Below are 17,550 nucleotides of genomic sequence, written 5' to 3'. Positions count from 1 at the left end.
ACTCTCCCAAAAAAAAGGTATTGGACAGGATGTGGTGGCACACACTTGTAATACCAGGAAATCAGGAGTTCAAGGTTATCTTCAGCTACACAGCAAAGCCAGCCTGGGCTACATCAGACCCTGTCTCAAAAAACAAATGGAGAAAGGCATCAGGTGCAGGTGGCTACAGGTAGGATGGAGGACCCCAACAGACACACACCTCCAGCCACTGCCACCCAGGCACAGGGCAGGCTCAGACCTGTGCAGATGGAGGAGACAGCCCACCTACTCGGAGATAAAGTCAAACTCCATGGACCAGCTGGATGGCTTAACTGTCTGGCCCTGCAGGACAGAACCTGACATCTGCCAGGAGGACGTAGCACACATTGAGTAATAGTAATCTTGGGGTTGGTTCTACACAGGCTAAGGTGGAGCCCACTGAAAAGAGTGGACACTAGTTTTTGGAAGGGGGATGGGGAACAACTGTGGCCTGGCCCAGGGTGTATCTTGGGTTTTCCTTCCCACCAGGGAAGACCCAGCGCTCCAGCCCTCAGCAACCACAGCATAGCGCCTGTGCTGGTCCATGAGTGTCAGCCAAAGCAGAGAACATCACCCCATTTTACAAGTGGAGAAACTGAGGCTTCAAGGACACTGGTGACGGTAAGCCCTCAACTCAGATCTGATCATTGGACCCCTGTGATTGCCAAGTCACCCCAGGGATGTAAGCCCGAAGCTTCCAGAGTTTGGGTCCAAGTGGCGTTGAGCAACTTCTTCTGGCCATCTAGTCCATCTTGTCCCAAAGTTGCTGAGCGTGCAGGCTCTGTTCCCACCCCCCCCAGGAAGCTCCTCCTTTCTCTGGTCCAGCACCATCTGTCCTCATCTCGGCTGACTCTGTGCTAATTATGGAAGTATGTGTCCTGGGGCTGGAGAGCCAAACACCACAATCCCCACAGCCGAGGACAGCAGGAGCCTCTCCCTCAGGTTCTGGGGAAAGGCTCATCACCAAGGGCTGGGGAGTGGGGTCCTCTGAAGCAAGGCTCACCCTCTTCTCATATTCCCTTCCTAAGCTTTTGCTGATGTTTGAAACAGGGTCCCACTATGTAGCCCTAGAACTCCCTCTGTAGACCAGGCTGGCCTCGAACTCACTGATCTACCTGCCTCTGCCTCCTGAGTGCTGGGATTATAGGTGTGTGCCACATCTGTCTTTAATTTTATTTCCTTATTCATTTGGGGGTGTGTGGCCACGCTCACTCTATGTCATGCATGTGGAGGTCAGAGGGCAACTTGGAGGAGTTTTTCCTTCCACATCTCGGGTTCGGGGGATAGAAGGTAAGTCGCCAGGCTAGGTGACCAAGACATTCACCCACCAAGGCGCTCACCAGCCCTCAATCCTTTTCACAGTTGTTTAATAATATATTCTGGGCAGGGCACCGTTACACAGGACTCAGAGGGCAGAGTCTCTCTGGGGCTTAGCACTTTGCCCTTGCTTTCTGGAAGCCAGGTCATGACTCTCAGATGCCCAGACCACCAGTGATTCCCAAAGCCCTTGGGATGACAGCTTAACCACCTGCCTGTCCACAAGGGCCTCTCTCCTCCCACATCTCACCACCCATAAGTCAATGGCCACCCTGCCCCGGGCAGCTGCAGGATACAGCAGCTGTACCTACTAGTCACAGTGTCCTCTGGAGCACCCTGCTCTTGCCATCTGCTGGTCCCCCACTCCCTAGCCAAGTCGCTGTTTTCCACAGCCCTTAACATCTTGTAGCAATCTGTATAATTTACATCTCTGTTGCATACACTGCTCCCCTCCCCCATTCCCCGTCGCCATCATCTCCTGCCTGCTCTGCTCCCCAGCACCTGTAGCAGTGACTCAGCCTGCCTGTCCCCTTGGCTTGCACCAGACAGCAGCCATGGCCACAAGCAGCCACATTTGTAACAGCAGGGCTCTAATTCCAAAGTGCCCCAGGGCATAGCCTAGGCTGAGTCCTGAGACCCAATTCCTGCCTTAAGGCTCTGAAGGACACCCAGGACTCCTCCCAGCTCGACTAGGAGCTGCCATGATCCACATGAAATTCTGCTGACCCCGACAGGTTCTCACACCTGCTCTCTATCACTACCTCGCCAAAGGGTCCAAGTGCTGTCACACCTACAACCAGACATGTGCGTTTGTTGAAGGCAGCAGGCAGCAATAGAGGAACAGGTTGGGGACCAAGATGGTCCTGGTTCTGCCCTGGAAAAGATTGTTCCTTCATGACAAGATGGTCAGATTCTGATGACCACAGCCAGATGTGTTTCCAAGATGCCCCACTGACTGGACAGAAACAAGGCTAGCCACAGTGTGGGAGCTGGCTATGTGCAGGCGGCACCCAGTTCTGTCAGAGTGGACACAGCATGCTAGACTCAGGCTGCTAGGAGGGCTTGACCGTGGGGACAGGCTTGGAAGCTCAAAGGATATGTGTGGTGATATTTGTAATCTAAGAAAGAAAGCTCACCTGACGATCAGAGGCCAGAGCCAGGCACAGAGTTAAACATAAAGGTCAGGCAGCGGTGGCACATACCTTTAATATTAGCACTCGGGAGGCAGAGATCCGTCTGGATCTCTGCAAGTTCAAGGCCACCGTGGGCTACATAAGATTGATCCAGTCTAGGAGAGAAACAGAGCCAGGCAGTGGTGGTACACACCTTTAACCCCGGTATTTGGGAAGCACACAGGCCATCAATCCCAGCACTAGGAAGGTTGAGATAGGAAGTGAAATGGATGAGCAGAGAAAGGAATATAAGGCATGAGGAGACAGGAACTAGAGAGCCCTTTTGGCTGAGGACTCAGAGGCATTCAGTCTGAGGATTGTGGAGACAGGATCTTCTCTTTCCCGCTAAGGAGTTGGCGAGGTGAGAAGTGGCTATGACTTGTTACCTCTGACCTTTTAGCTTTCACCCTGATATCTGGCTGCGGGTTTTTATTATTAGACCAATTAGGATTCATGCAATAGACATGTGGGACACAATTTTTCTTAAAAACAAAAGCAAAGGTTCCTTCACCTAAGACTGTACCCCCAGTGAAGGTCCTCCCTAGACCAGCCCCTTAGCTGCATAAGCTCCTTGGCGCAGATGTGGGGGATGAGCAGGACAAGAGCAAAGTGAGGCCCTTTTCCAGGGCCTCTGGCAACATTTAGGCTTGCTTTGGGTTCCTCTTTTACCCCACAGCAGGCTGGAGACTGTTTCAGTGGGCAGCTTCTCCCTGGACACCAGCCTGTTCTTGGGGCAGCGGGGCTGTCAGCCGGGCCCAGGAAAAGCCTCTTCTGGCCACCTCCGTGTGTTGTTTGTCCATTTCACGATCCTCCAGCTGCAGACCTTGTACTTTTCCACAGAGGACTGACTCAGGACCAAGTGGAGCCAATTACAGCAATCAATGGCAAGCAGTTGGAAGCAGCCAGAATGTCTCTAGACGATCGATTCATTTTTGACAACATAAAAGTAAAGAAATAACATTCTTGGCAAATGACCGGTCAGTAGCAACTTCTCGAGCAGACGCAGGTCCTAGGGGCAAGGACAAGGGTCGCTGGGGGCCAGGGTCTGTCTCTTTTGGCAATGGTTCTGTGAGTGCCAAGCTCTTCTCAGTACCTCGTAGGGAGCCCTCACACACACTGAGTATCACTGCTTTCGGGCTATGGTGGTCAGCTGTAAGCATCCATCTCCTCACTACATCATGGAGAGGCCTTGAGGACACTGGACTGTGAGGTCAGACAGTCTCAGAAACTGGACAGTGTAGGGCTCCATGTCAGTGAGGTCTCTGAAACCATCAGAAATTCATAGGACAAAGGCAGAGGCAGAATGGGGCTGCCAAGGCTGATTGACAGGCAAGGAAGTGGAATTCAGGAAAGACAGCTTCATTTGGAGAAAGTGAACAAGATCTAGAAATGGTGGCACATGATGCTGGAGTCACGTGATGGTCCACAGCATGCATGCACTGTGCCTCTGAACAGTATCTTTAGTGAACTAGCTGGTGAAGGCAGGACAATCAAGAGTTTGTCATCTGACACCTTTGATCCCAGCACTGGGAGGCAGAGACAGACAGATCTCTGGGAGTTTGAGGCCAGCCTAGTCTACATAGTGAGTTCTAGGACAGTCAGAGCTACATAGTGTTACCTTGTCTCAAACAAACCAGAATCCAAGGTCATCCGTGGGTTATAGGCTGAGTCAAGTCCAGCCTGGGCTACATAAGACCTTAGTTTCAAAACAGAAAGTTGGACAAGTGCTTAGGGTTGTAGATGTAACCAACCGTCTTATTAAATAAGAAACACAGAACCGATTCACAGAAGAAAGTCAAGAGGTCAGAGCTAAGAGCCTTACCCTTCCTGCTTCAGCGATCCTCTTCAGCCAAGAAGAGAGAGCTCTCCGAAAAGGACCTACTTCCTGTGTGTTTGTCTTTATATAGTCTTTGTGTTCTGCCTTCTCATTGGTTGTAAACCCAAACACATGACTGCCTCGTCACTGCCTGTCTGTAGAGACTTCCAGGTCTTCTATGGTTGGTATTGAGATTAAAGGCGTGTCTCCAATGTTGGCTGTATCCTTGAACACACAGAGATCTACCTAGCTCTGTCTACCAATTTCTGGGATTAAAGGCGCCGCCGCCGCTGCCGCCGCCCAGCTTTTGCTATAGCTCTAATAGCTCTGACCCCCGGGCAACTTTATTTATTAACATACAATTAAAATCACATTTCAGTACAAATAAAATACTACCATATAGGGTCATTTTGTTTTCTCCACAGCCCTTAACATCTTGTAGCAAGAATCATTATTGTGTGTGAGGGGGGCGGTGCACACGAGCCTGCCTGCCTCAGCACAGGTGTGGAGGCGAAAGGACAACTTTGGAAGTCAGCGCTCTCCGAACACCATGAGGCAGGCTCTATCTGGCTGCCTTGCTCTGCACGCTAGGCTTACCTGGCCTGTGAGCTTCTGCTTGACTTCGCTGTCTTCATTCCCTCTCAGCCTCCTAAGATCTGAGGTGCTCCCCATCAACTTGGAGGCAAAAGAGATGAAGCATCAAGCTTTGTGGAGAGGTGCTGGAGGAAGGGGCTTCCTTCAGGACAGCCTGAAAGGGCTTAAGAGGACATCCCTTGAAGAGGTCCTGGCCTGTGTTAGACTGTGGCCAGACTGGTTTTGAGCCCAGACTGGTGGGCAGCTACTGGACGTCCCCTGCGGCACTCCCAGTGTCCTGCACAGCTGCCAGTCAAGGTCCTGCGGTCAAGGTCCCGCAGTAGCTAGAGCACCGGCTGCGGAGATGGAGACAGCAGCTGACAAGATCATCGGGGGCTGGAGAGGCGACTCTAAATAAAGAGGGCTGGCTGCTTGGACCTGGGTTTGATTCCCGTCACCCACATGGCAGCTCGCAATTGTCAGTAACGTCGGTTCCAAGGGATCTGATGCCCTCCCTCTTCTGGCTTTCACAGGCACGAGGCATGCACATGGTATGCAGACATACATGCAAGCAAAGCATTCATACACATAAAATATTTTTTAAAAGTTCATCTGGCCGGGCAGTGGTGGCACACACCTTTGATCCTAGCACTCAGGAGGCAGAGGCAGGTGAATCTCTGTGAGTTTGAGGCCAGCCTAGACTACAAAACAAGTTCCAGGACAGCTAGGACTGTTACACAAAAAAACCCTGTCTCAAAAAATAAAAAAAAGGTCATTTTGTAGACGAATTGCTAAACGGTCTTATTAAATAAAAAAACACGGAGCCAGATATAGGGGTGAAAACCTGAGAGCTCAGGGAATTAGGAAAAGCCACAAGCTAACCTCACCTCACCAGCACCTCAGTCTCTAAAAAGAGCTACTTCCTCTATACCCATGCCTATATGCCTTTCTGTTCTGTTCTCTCATTGGCTCTCTCAGCCCAGGTGCATCACTTCCTCTTCCTGCCCAGCTCTGTCACTTCCTGTCTGTCTGTACAGACCTCCAGACCTCTATGGTTAGTGCTGGGGTTAAAGGCATGTGTTACCATGCCTGGCTCTGTTCCCAGTGTGGCCTTGAATTCAGAGATCCAGACAGATCCCTGCCTCCCAAGTGATAGGATTAAAGGCATGTGTTACCATTGCCTGACTTCAATGTTTACTTTGGGTGGCTGGTTTTTTCCTCTGATCCTCAGATAAATTTTATTGGAGGATACAGTATATTGGGGGACACTACAATACATCACTACATCCTCTGGGTGCCAGGCTGCAGATACAGCTGTGGATGTCCAAGTTTGTGATGATTTTGGCGGCGAGCAAAGTGTGGGAGGCTGAAGGGAAGACCAGCCCTATAGGAGAGTGGTATGATTCTGTCAGAGGCTTTGCCAGCCGAGGGAGAGCTGGGGTAGGAACACCTGGGGTGATGGGGTAGGCATACACAGGGTTAGGGGATAACATAGAAATAAAGGGGCGGGATGAGGCTGGTGACATCCCTCGGGATGTCTACACAGACATGATGCTGGTTATAGATGAGGCTGGAAGCCAGAGAAAGGGGTACAGGCTGGGCCTCTTGACTGTGAGCTGATAAAAGTTTCAACTGCAGGGCTGGAGAGATGGCTCAGTGGTTGGGAGCATCAACTGCTCTTCCAGAGGACCCGGGTTCAATTCTCAGCACCCACATGGCAACGAACAACTGTCTGTAACTCCAAGATCTGATGCCCTCCCCAGACATATATGTAGGCAAAACACCAATGTATAAAAAATAAGAATAAATAAAGTTTCAACTGCATCCTCCAGAAATCATGGTGCTCATCTGTTATACAGCACTTGAGAAGCTGAGGCATGAGGATGGGGTGTTTGGGGCCAGTCTAAGGTTATATACAGAGTTCCAGGCCAGTCTGAGTATAATATGAGACTGTCTAAAAAAACAAACAGACAAACAAACAAACAAGAACAAACAAAAAACTAAGAGGGACGGGCATGGTGGCACAAGTCTTAAATCCCAGTGCACAGAAGGCAGAGGCAGGAGGATCTCTGAGTTCGAGGCCAGCCTGGTCTACAGAGTGAAACCCTATCTCAATAATTTATTTGTTAAAAAAGAGTGAAAGGTGGTGCCTGAGGAATCTGTGGAATTTGAGTAGGACTGGGAGGGACAGTAAAGAGGCAGGGGGAAGGTGGGGTTCTCTAGCTTCCAGGAGAGACGGGAGGAGGTGAAGGCAGAGGGAGAGAACTCCCGTGTGTGTGCTCCTGGTCCACCCACACAGCGCCACCTCGGCGGGCACAGCAGTGCAGCGGAAGCACCCGCTGGCCATGGGGCACACGAGGGCCACCGGTGCTGCACACGCCTTGTGTCTGCACAATCTAAAGACGAGCCCTCACCTCAGCATCATTACAACCGTTTCCCTGCCTGAGCGTCCTGTGCTCAGCCTGCTGACACTCTGCCCTTGCTTCTTGGTCCCGCTTCATCTTTTTTTTGTGGTGACAGACTGATTCCAGGGCTTCACACATGCTAGGAAACTGCTTTGCCACTGGGCTGTCCCCTCCACCCAGTACTGCTGTCTGAAATCTTTTCATCTCTCAGCTCCACTTCACACTCCAGCAGGATGGTCCCTGAGGCACCAGGCTCACACCATTGGCTTTAAAACCGCCAGGGAAGCAAGGGCAGACCATAGGACCTCTTCTGTCCTTGCTTTCGAGGGCTCTGGACTGCACCTGGTCATGTGGCCATCTCTGTACGCTTTAGTCCCTCTACCTGACACAGGGCACAAATTGAGGGTACCTAGGTAGACAGAGGCTTACCATGGTCTTAACCTATCCCCTTGGCCTCTGCATTCTTCCCTGAGCAACTGATACCAACTAAGAGGTTCCCTGAGAAGAGGTGAGGACTCCCTGGCCCCACCTAGAGGCTGGTGTGTAAGTATAGTGGATGACATTTAAAAATTGATAATACAGGGGGCTGGGTAGGCCACACCTTTAATCCCAGAATTTAGGAGGCAGAGGCAGGAGACCAGCCTGGTCTACATTAGCTCCAGGCTAGCCAGAACTACATGGAGAGACCCTGTTCCCACTCCCCCCAAAAAAGTGGCAATACTGGGGTTTGGAGAAATGGTTAAGAGCACTGGTTACTCTTCCAGAGGACACAAATTGTCACATATCCACATGGCAGCTCATGGCTGTCTGTAACTCCATTTCCAGGAGATCCAATACCTTCCTCTGGCCTCTGCAGGCACTGCACATTTATGGTGCACATACATACACGCAGGCAAAACACTCACACATTTTAATAAAAATGTGGTGCACAGACATACATGCAAGCAAACACATATACACTTAAAATAATCATTTTCCACATTTTTTAAAAAGTAAAATGTGGCCATTAATTTCTTTGAGAAAGTATTTTTATTTTTTATATTTATTTTATGTGCATTGGCATTTTGCCTGCATGTATGTCTGTGAGGGTTTCCTGGAACTGAAGTTAGAGACAGTTGTAAGCTGCCATCTGGGTACTGGGAATAGAACCTGGGTCCTCTGGAAAAGCAGTCAGTGCTCTTAACTGCTGAGCCATCTTGCCAGCCCCGAGACAGTATTTTTATTAACTAGTACTTAGATATAACTACTATATAATTTGAGTACAGCTGCTTCTGAGCTGAAAGGTAAGAATATAGTTAAGCCGGGCAGCAGTTGTGCACGCCTTTAATCCCAGCACTCGGGAGGCAGAGCCAGGCAAATCTCAGTGAGTTTGAGGCCAGCCTGGTCTACAGAGCGAGATCCAGGACAGGCACCAAAACTACACAGAGAAACCCTGTCTTGAAAAACCAAAAAAAAAAAAAAAAAAAAAAAAAAGAATATAGTTAAGTGACCTGGGTATAGTATCTTATGCCTGTAATCCCAGTACATGGGAGGTTGAGGCAAGAGAATCATAAGTTCGAGACCAGACTTGCTACCTAGTGAACTCCAGGTTAGACTGGGCTAGAGTGAGACCCTATCTCAAAAGAACCAAAAAGTATAGGGCTGGAGAGATGCCTCAGAGGTTAAGAGTGCTTACTGCTCTTATAGAGGACCAGAGTTCAGCTGCCAGTACCTACATGGCCACACAAACTCGAACAGGCACACATACATACACATAAAATCAATCCAAAATAGCAACATTAAACTAAACTAAACAGAAGCACAAGTAATACGGTTAACTTCCAGGTGACACACACCCGTAATCCTGGCACTCGGGAGGTTGAGGCCAGGAGGACTGAAAATCTGAGGTAAGCCTGTGCTACATAAGACCCTGCCTCCAAAAAAAAAAAAAAAAAAAGATTGAAAGAAATATACTGAAATCTACTATTATTTTGGGAGCTAGACAGTTCAGTTAGAAAGGTGTTTGTCATAAAAGCCGAGGCTGTGAGTCCAATCCCAGCACTTGTATGAGTGGCTGGGTGTGGTGGTGCACGCTCCTATTATACCCAGTGCTGCAGATCCAGAGATGGGCAGATCCCTGGAGCTTGATGGTCAGCCAGCCAGTCAGCCTACTGGTGAGTGTCCAGTAGAGACCGTGTCTCAGAAAACAGGTTCCTAGCTCCCAAGAACACCACCCCAGGCTGACCTTGAGCCCTCACATGTACTTGCATGTGGACAAACACACACACCTACAATTAATGGGGGATGTAAACACAAAACCACATCAGTAGATTCTGCAGTGGTTCTGGTGGGTTCTTTATTATGTACCATTATCTTTTTAATCCCAAATCCTCTGGTCTATGAGTCCATAAAAGGAGCAACAATAAAGTGACAAAGTATGTAGCCCATGTGTCCTAAAGAGTGAGTATTGGGTACTGCTGGGTGAGTCCAAGAGTGCAGATCTCTAGCCATCCTGTACCCCTCAAATTCGGGGTGCTTGGATGGGGGGAGCAGGACGCAGTCACAGGTAGAAGTATACAGTTGGGAAGCCAGGAACAGTTGTTCAGGATGAAGGTCACATGCTGATCATAACAAAACATGGATGCCACTGTGAAAAGACTGAAGAGATTCTAATTGGTCTTAATAATAAAAACCTGGAGTCAGATATCAGGGTAAATGCTGAAAGATCAAAGAAATAAAGGAGCAGCCAGTCACCCCTTACCTCCACAACTCTTCAGATCGGAAAAGGAGCCGAGCTCCTGTGTCCATCTACTTTATATTCCTCTCTCTGCCCAGCCACATCACTTTCTGTCTCCTGTCTGTACAGACCTCTAGACCTCTACAGTTAACTACTGGCTAGCTCCATTCTCTGATCTTTAGGAAAGCTTTATTCGTTAGAGCACAAACAAAATATCACCACAAATGCCAGGCAGTGGTGGCGCACGTCTTTAATGGATCTCTGTGAGTTCAACGCCAGTCTGGTCTACAAAGCGAGTTCCAGGACAGGTTCCACAGCTACACAGAGAAACCCTGTCTCAAAAAAACAAACAACAACAACAAAAAAGTCACCACAAGACTGGTCTACATAATGAGATCCAGGATAGCCAGGGCTACAGAGAGAGACCCTGTCTAAATAAACAAACAAAGAAACAAGGCTCAGAGGTGGTGGGCGGCTTTACGTAAATGACATTTTCTGGACACACAGGAACCTGCAGTGGTTGACCACAGCTTGCACAAGACCTGTGCGAGCTCAAATCTCCTGACAAAACCTCAGCATGGAGGAGGGAGGTGGGAGAGAGGTCCCACCCCAGCTGAGGAGCTCTCCGCATTTGATGGCTGCTGGGAGAGGGAAAGGCAGCTTTCTCTAGGGATGTGACTCCCTGCTGGGCAGACAACACTCCAGGGCAGGTCCCACTCCCAAGAGCCGCGGACAAAACAAACTTGGGAAGGAAAAAGGAGGAGGGAGGAGGGAGAGCTGGGGTGGGCGTGGATACAGTCAACACAGTGTATGACATTCCCAAAGCATTAAACATATTTTTTAAAAATTAAAACATTTAGCAGGCATTGATGGGAAACCAACAGAGGGAAAGGCCGGCGACACGCGAGCCCCAGACATCGCTGGTTCCCACCGCTCCTTGGAAAACTAATCCGCTTCATGAGACATGTTCCTTTGCAGCCACAGCTTCGGGGGCTGCTTCAGAGGCAGAGCATGGTACAGTGTGACTTAGAAACCGTCAGAAGGTGGGGGTGTTTTATATTCCTGTTTTAAGAAGCGAACTGTAGCAAAATATATCGGCAAACACAAAACTTGGTCATCCCACTTCCCACATGACTTCCCCAATAACAGGAAGTCCAAGATCTCTGTTGCAAGTTTACGGGAACCATCAAGGACGGCAGATGGGGACTGTGCCTGGCTGTTCTTCTCGGGGTTGGAAGCTTCAGTATCTCAGAACCAGTCCCTTCTCACACGGGTCTTGGCTTTCAGGGCGGTGGGAAGACGTGGCTTGGCCTCAGGGACAAAGGGCTAAGGTTCAGAACAATGAGAAAATCCTTGGTGCAAGGCTTCTCTGCATCCGGTCATAGGACTAGGAGTGTCCCTGAAGGGCATGCCAGAGACCTGTCACTCCACAGACAGCTGCCTAAAATCCTCCAGCCTCAGCCCTTCCAGCCTGCAGAGGTCTTTTTGGAAGACATCACTATTAGTCACTGAAGTTTCTGCATTCTGGAAGAGCCTAGAGCCACCCTGAGGCCACCCGAGGCTCTGCAGCCTGTGTACTGTTCTGGTCAAATGCTCTGAGGCCTAGAGGCAGAACCAGGCTTCCTGCATAGCACCAGTATTAATTAAAGGCCTGTGACCAGTTCCTGTTATGACTTAATGGAAGCCAGCGGGCTCCTGTGTTTCTGAGGACCACAGCAGTCCCCTCCTGGGCTCCTGTGTTTCTGAGGACCACACCAGTCCCCCTCTGGGCTCCTGTGTTTCCGAGGACCACACCAGTCCCCCTCTGGGCTCCTGTGTTTCCGAGGACCACACCAGTCCCCCTCTGGGCTCCTGTGTTTCCGAGGACCACACCAGTCCCCTCCTGGGCTCCTGTGTTTCCGAGGACCACACCAGTCCCCTCCTGGGCTCCTGTGTTTCCGAGGACCACACCAGTCCCCTCCTGGGCTCCTGTGTTTCCGAGGACCACAGCAGTCCCCTCCTGGGCTCCTGTGTTTCCGAGGACCACAGCAGTCCCCTCCTGGGCTCCTGTGTTTCCGAGGACCACACCAGTCCCCTCCTGGGCTCCTGTGTTTCCGAGGACCACAGCAGTCCCCCTCTGGGCTCCTGTGTTTCTGAGGACCACAGCAGTCCCCTCCTGGGCTCCTGTGTTTCTGAGGACCACAGCAGTCCCCTCCTGGGCTCCTGTGTTTCTGAGGACCACAGCAGTCCCCTCCTGGGCTCCTGTGTTTCCGAGGACCACACCAGTCCCCCTCTGGGCTCCTGTGTTTCCGAGGACCACACCAGTCCCCCTCTGGGCTCCTGTGTTTCCGAGGACCACACCAGTCCCCTCCTGGGCTCCTGTGTTTCTGAGGACCACAGCAGTCCCCTCCTGGGCTCCTGTGTTTCTGAGGACCACACCAGTCCCCCTCTGGGCTCCTGTGTTTCCGAGGACCACACCAGTCCCCCTCTGGGCTCCTGTGTTTCCGAGGACCACACCAGTCCCCCTCTGGGCTCCTGTGTTTCCGAGGACCACACCAGTCCCCTCCTGGGCTCCTGTGTTTCCGAGGACCACACCAGTCCCCTCCTGGGCTCCTGTGTTTCCGAGGACCACACCAGTCCCCTCCTGGGCTCCTGTGTTTCTGAGGACCACAGCAGTCCCCTCCTGGGCTCCTGTGTTTCCGAGGACCACAGCAGTCCCCTCCTGGGCTCCTGTGTTTCCGAGGACCACAGCAGTCCCCTCCTGGGCTCCTGTGTTTCCGAGGACCACAGCAGTCCCCCTCTGGGCTCCTGTGTTTCTGAGGACCACAGCAGTCCCCTCCTGGGCTCCTGTGTTTCTGAGGACCACAGCAGTCCCCTCCTGGGCTCCTGTGTTTCTGAGGACCACACCAGTCCCCTCCTGGGCTCCTGTGTTTCCGAGGACCACAGCAGTCCCCTCCTGGGCTCCTGTGTTTCCGAGGACCACACCAGTCCCCTCCTGGGCTCCTGTGTTTCTGAGGACCACAGCAGTCCCCTCTGGGCTCCTGTGTTTCCGAGGACCACAGCAGTCCCCTCCTGGGCTCCTGTGTTTCCGAGGACCACAGCAGTCCCCTCCTGGGCTCCTGTGTTTCCGAGGACCACAGCAGTCCCCCTCTGGGCTCCTGTGTTTCCGAGGACCACACCAGTCCCCTCTGGGCTCCTGTGTTTCTGAGGACCACAGCAGTCCCCTCCTGGGCTCCTGTGTTTCTGAGGACCACAGCAGTCCCCTCCTGGGAGACCGGGAGCAGATGAAGGGCAGTGTCTTGAAGTACAACCCACACAGAGGAGTCACTGCTATGTTTTGAGACTGCTGTTGGTTTAAGTATGTAAGTGTCTCCCCTGCATGTGCATCTGTGCACCGTGTGTGCCTGGTACCCTCACAGGTCAGAAGAGGGCTTCAGATCCCCATAATCAGAGTTAGAGATGGTTGTGAGTGATGATGTGAGTGCTGGGAATTGAACCCAGGTCCTCTGGAAGAGCAGCCCGTGTTCTTAACCAGTGAGCCATCTCCAGCCCCCTTCTGAGACTTTCTAAGGCTACCACACAATCTAAATATATAAAAAAAAATAAAAATTGAGATTTATTAAGGAAGTGTTTTGTAGGGAAATCATTATTAAGCATGTTGCTGAGACAGCCTTTATGTCATAGCCATGTAAAAGTCCACAAGCTGGGGGTAGAAGCCTACAATCCCAGCATTCTGGAGTCAGAGGTGACAGGTGAGACATAAGAAGGACAGTCTGGGCTACATATTAAGCTGGAGACCCACCAGAGCTACACAGAAAGACTTTGTTTCAAAAAGCTAATGCTTCAGCCTGGGGACATGACCCGGCAGGTAACGTACCTTGCCACTGGATGAAGTGGTATGCATCCGTAACCCTTTACTCCTACAGCAAGATGGAAGACAGAAACATGAGAATCAGCTGGGGAGGTGGGGTGTGTGTGTGTGTGTGTGTATGTGTGTGTGTGTACGGTGTGTGTGTGTGTACGGTGTGTGTGTGTGTACGGTGTGTGTGTGTGTGTGTGTACGGTGTGTGTACGGTGTGTGTGTGTGTGTGTACGGTGTGTGTGTACGGTGTGTGTGTGTGTACGTACGGTGTGTGTACGGTGTGTGTGTGTGTGTACGGTGTGTGTGTGTGTGTGTGTGTGTACGTACGGTGTGTGTACGGTGTGTGTGTGTGTGTGTACGGTGTGTGTGTGTGTGTGTGTGTGTGTGTGTGTACGGTGTGTGTGTGTGTGTACGTACGGTGTGTGTACGGTGTGTGTGTGTGTGTGTGTGTGTACGTACGGTGTGTGTGGTGCAGTCGCAGAAACAAGAGGAACCCAGCCTCAACAAGAAAGAAGCAACTTGTGAAAGTTGTCCTCTGACCGTCACACTAAGGCCATGACGTAATGCCTGCACCCTCCCACATCAAACACACACACACAAAATAAATTAGAACTTTTAAAAGACCACCCTAAACAAAAAAATCTCTACAGTAATACTTTATTAGAATGTGGCTATGCAAGAGACTCACCTTGGTATGACTTTTAAAAAACAAAACAAATTTTATAGTCAAAATAACTGCAATTACAATTTATTTTGCAAGTATTTGTGATCTCAGGAGGCAGAGACAGAAGGACTTCTGTGAGTTAGAGGCCGGCCTGGTCTACATTTGATACACTCTCTAGCCGAGCGGTGGTGGCGCACGCCTTTAATCCCAGCACTCAGGAGGCAGAGGCAGGAGGATCTCTGTGAGTTTGAGGCCAGACCCTAAGTTTCTTTCTTTCTATTTTTTTTGTTTTATTATTATTATTTTATTTTATTATTTATTTATTTATTTGGTTTTTTGAGACAGGATTTCTCTGTATAATAGCTCTGGCTGTCCTTGGAACTCACTTGGTAGTCCAGGCTGCCCTCAAACTCACAGAGATCTGCTAGCTCTACCTCCCGAGTGCTGGGATTAAAGGCGTGCGCCACCACCCAACTGTGTAGCGTTTCTTGTCATGCACTCAGTGCACTTCTAGGATCAAGCTGAACTTGTCTCATGGCCCACACCAGGACAATCTCAGGAGACCACCACAGGGGCACTAGTGTGTACCCTTCGCACAAACTCCTGCTCCACGGTTCTTGGACTAACAACTTTCCTCACAAAGCCAGCCGGGCCTCGGCCTGAGGAAGAGCACGTGTTCGCGTCTGCTCCTCTTACATAACTGTGAGAACATCTGACAAAAACGATTTCTTCCCGCTCAGGCTTTCACGGGTTCACACCCCACGGGGGAGGACAGGGCACTGCAGGGAGCGCACACCACCGTGACAGGAAAGTGAAGAGTGAGACCAGAGTGACTGTCACACACACACCTCAAGGGTCTGCTCCCTGTTCTGGGTCAGATCCCAAGGTCAAGGCTGAGCGATGCCTTCCCGACAGCCTTGGTCCTCTGTGAAAGGGGCTGCTTCTAAGCTTCATGCTACCGCCACCACAAGGTCCAATGCAGAGGAGAGAGGCCATCTGCCGGCCGTGGTAACGGATTAGCTTAGGCTTGCTGTCTGGCTCACGTGAGGCCACTCTTCAGACAGCAGCGGCCCTCAGTCCAGGGTGTCGGCTCCTCAGCAGGTGGAGGTTCTCACCACAACCTGCTAACCAGAGCTCAATCTCGGGAGAGCAACTGAGAGCTGTTTGGTTAAACACACACACACACACACACACACACACACACACACACACTCTCACCACACACACACATATACTCTCACCACACACACACACACTCACCACACACACACACACACACATACACTCTCACCACACACACACACACTCACCACACACACACACACACACACACACATACACTCTCACCACACACACTCACACACACACTCTCACCACACACACACTCACCACACACACTCACACACACACACCACACACTCACACACACACACATACACTCTCACCACACACACACATACACACACACACTCTCACCACACACACACACTCACACACACACATACACTCTCACCACACACACACACTCACACACACACATACACTCTCACCACACACACACAAACACACACCACACACACCCACACACACTCACACATGCATACTCACACATACACTATACACACACACACTCTCACCACACATACACTCACCACACACACACACTCACACACACCACAGTCACACCACACACACACACTCACACACACCACAGTCACACCACACACACACACATTCTCACCGCACACTCACCACACACATACACTTTCACCACACACTCATTCACCACACACACACACACACACACACTAACAAACAACTATTAAAAGGAGGAGGGGATGGTAGCTTTGGCCTTCAACCTGAGATGCTGGGGTAATGAGTCTCATGTCCCTGTCACCTCTTGCTGAGTCCTGTGCTTGTAGTTAGGACCAGGTGAGGACCTGACAAGGGCCGCCATCTGCATGAAGGCAGCGGTTTCTCCAGAGGGAGCTGCTGACGTGATGCTTGGGCGCGTGGCACAGCCCTGGCCTGGATGTAGGGCCTGGGAATCTGCTTCCAAAGGCTCTAAGCTACCTGCCTACCTGACTCAAGCCTGCTTTAGTTTCTCTTCCTGAACAAGCAGCTGGCTTCCCGAGCCCGGAGGACGGTGCCGCCCTCACACGGCGTACCCACTTGGACTGGTCACCGCACCACCCACTGAGGGGCCATCCGTCCAACAATGGCGATACCCCCGTTTCAGAGCGACAGTTCTGGGGCAAACGGTCAAAGCACTGGTGGTGTGGGGTCTGCACAGGGTTTCAAGGCCCATCAGTAGCAGCACACAGGACGACAGCATTAGCTTCTTGCTGCTGACAAACTCCTGGAGACATTAACGTAGAGGAGGAAAGGGAACGGTCTCACAGTTCAGGTCACTTGGCCACGGGCTTTGCGTTGCTGGGGAAGGGCCACCTCACGTCAAGGAGCATGTGGCAGAGGCTGTTTACCTTGTGGTAGCCAAGAAGAGAGAGAGAAAGAAGGGGCTGGACTCCTCCTAGCCCCCCTGAGGGGATGTCCTTTGACCTACTACCTCCAGCTAGGCTCCAACAGGTCCCACCACCTCCCGCAGTGCTGTCAGCTGGGAACTAAGTCTTCAGCATCTGAGCTCTGGGAGCTATTCAATGGGAGACATCACATCAGCCCACAATCACCACGTTTCCATGTTCTCTCTAACTATGGTGATGATGGCTGTTATGCAGTGTCTTTGGAAGCTGAGGGGTTACCTCACTCTAAAATGATGACATCAGGGCTGGAGAGGTGGCTCAGTGGTTAGGAGCACTGAGTTCAATTCTCAGCAACCACATGGTGCCTCCCAACCATCCCTAATGAGTTCTGGTGCCCTCTTCTGGCCTGCAGGCATACATGCAGACAGAACACTGTATACATTAAAAAATAAAATAAAAATAAAATGATGACATCACCCTGTGATCAGCAGTCTTTCACACAAAGACGCTGCATCTGCTGGGTTTGACTTTACTGTGTCGGGGCTCAG

General features: G+C 51.0%; 1 protein-coding gene across 2 annotated transcripts in view; it reads right to left on the bottom strand.

Moving 5' to 3' along the window:
• Positions 1 to 9,611: 9,611 nt before the first annotated feature.
• The window catches only part of LOC128110977 (cytochrome c oxidase assembly factor 8), a 35,118-nt gene continuing 27,179 nt past the window's right edge, over positions 9,612 to 17,550 (bottom strand). The window contains exon 6 of one of the 2 annotated variants that reach the window (XR_008218436.1): positions 9,612 to 9,938. The gene's annotated coding sequence lies outside the window, so the exon portion shown is untranslated. Of the gene's footprint in view, positions 9,939 to 14,499; positions 17,006 to 17,550 lie in introns of those variants that run through there. The other variant, XR_008218435.1, reaches the window with a different exon arrangement.

Source organism: Peromyscus californicus, unplaced genomic scaffold, assembly GCF_007827085.1.
Source record: "Peromyscus californicus insignis strain IS unplaced genomic scaffold, ASM782708v3 Scaffold_15__1_contigs__length_86483966, whole genome shotgun sequence".
Classification (NCBI taxonomy): domain Eukaryota; kingdom Metazoa; phylum Chordata; class Mammalia; order Rodentia; family Cricetidae; genus Peromyscus; species Peromyscus californicus.
This window is presented reverse-complemented; position numbering and strand designations above follow the sequence as displayed.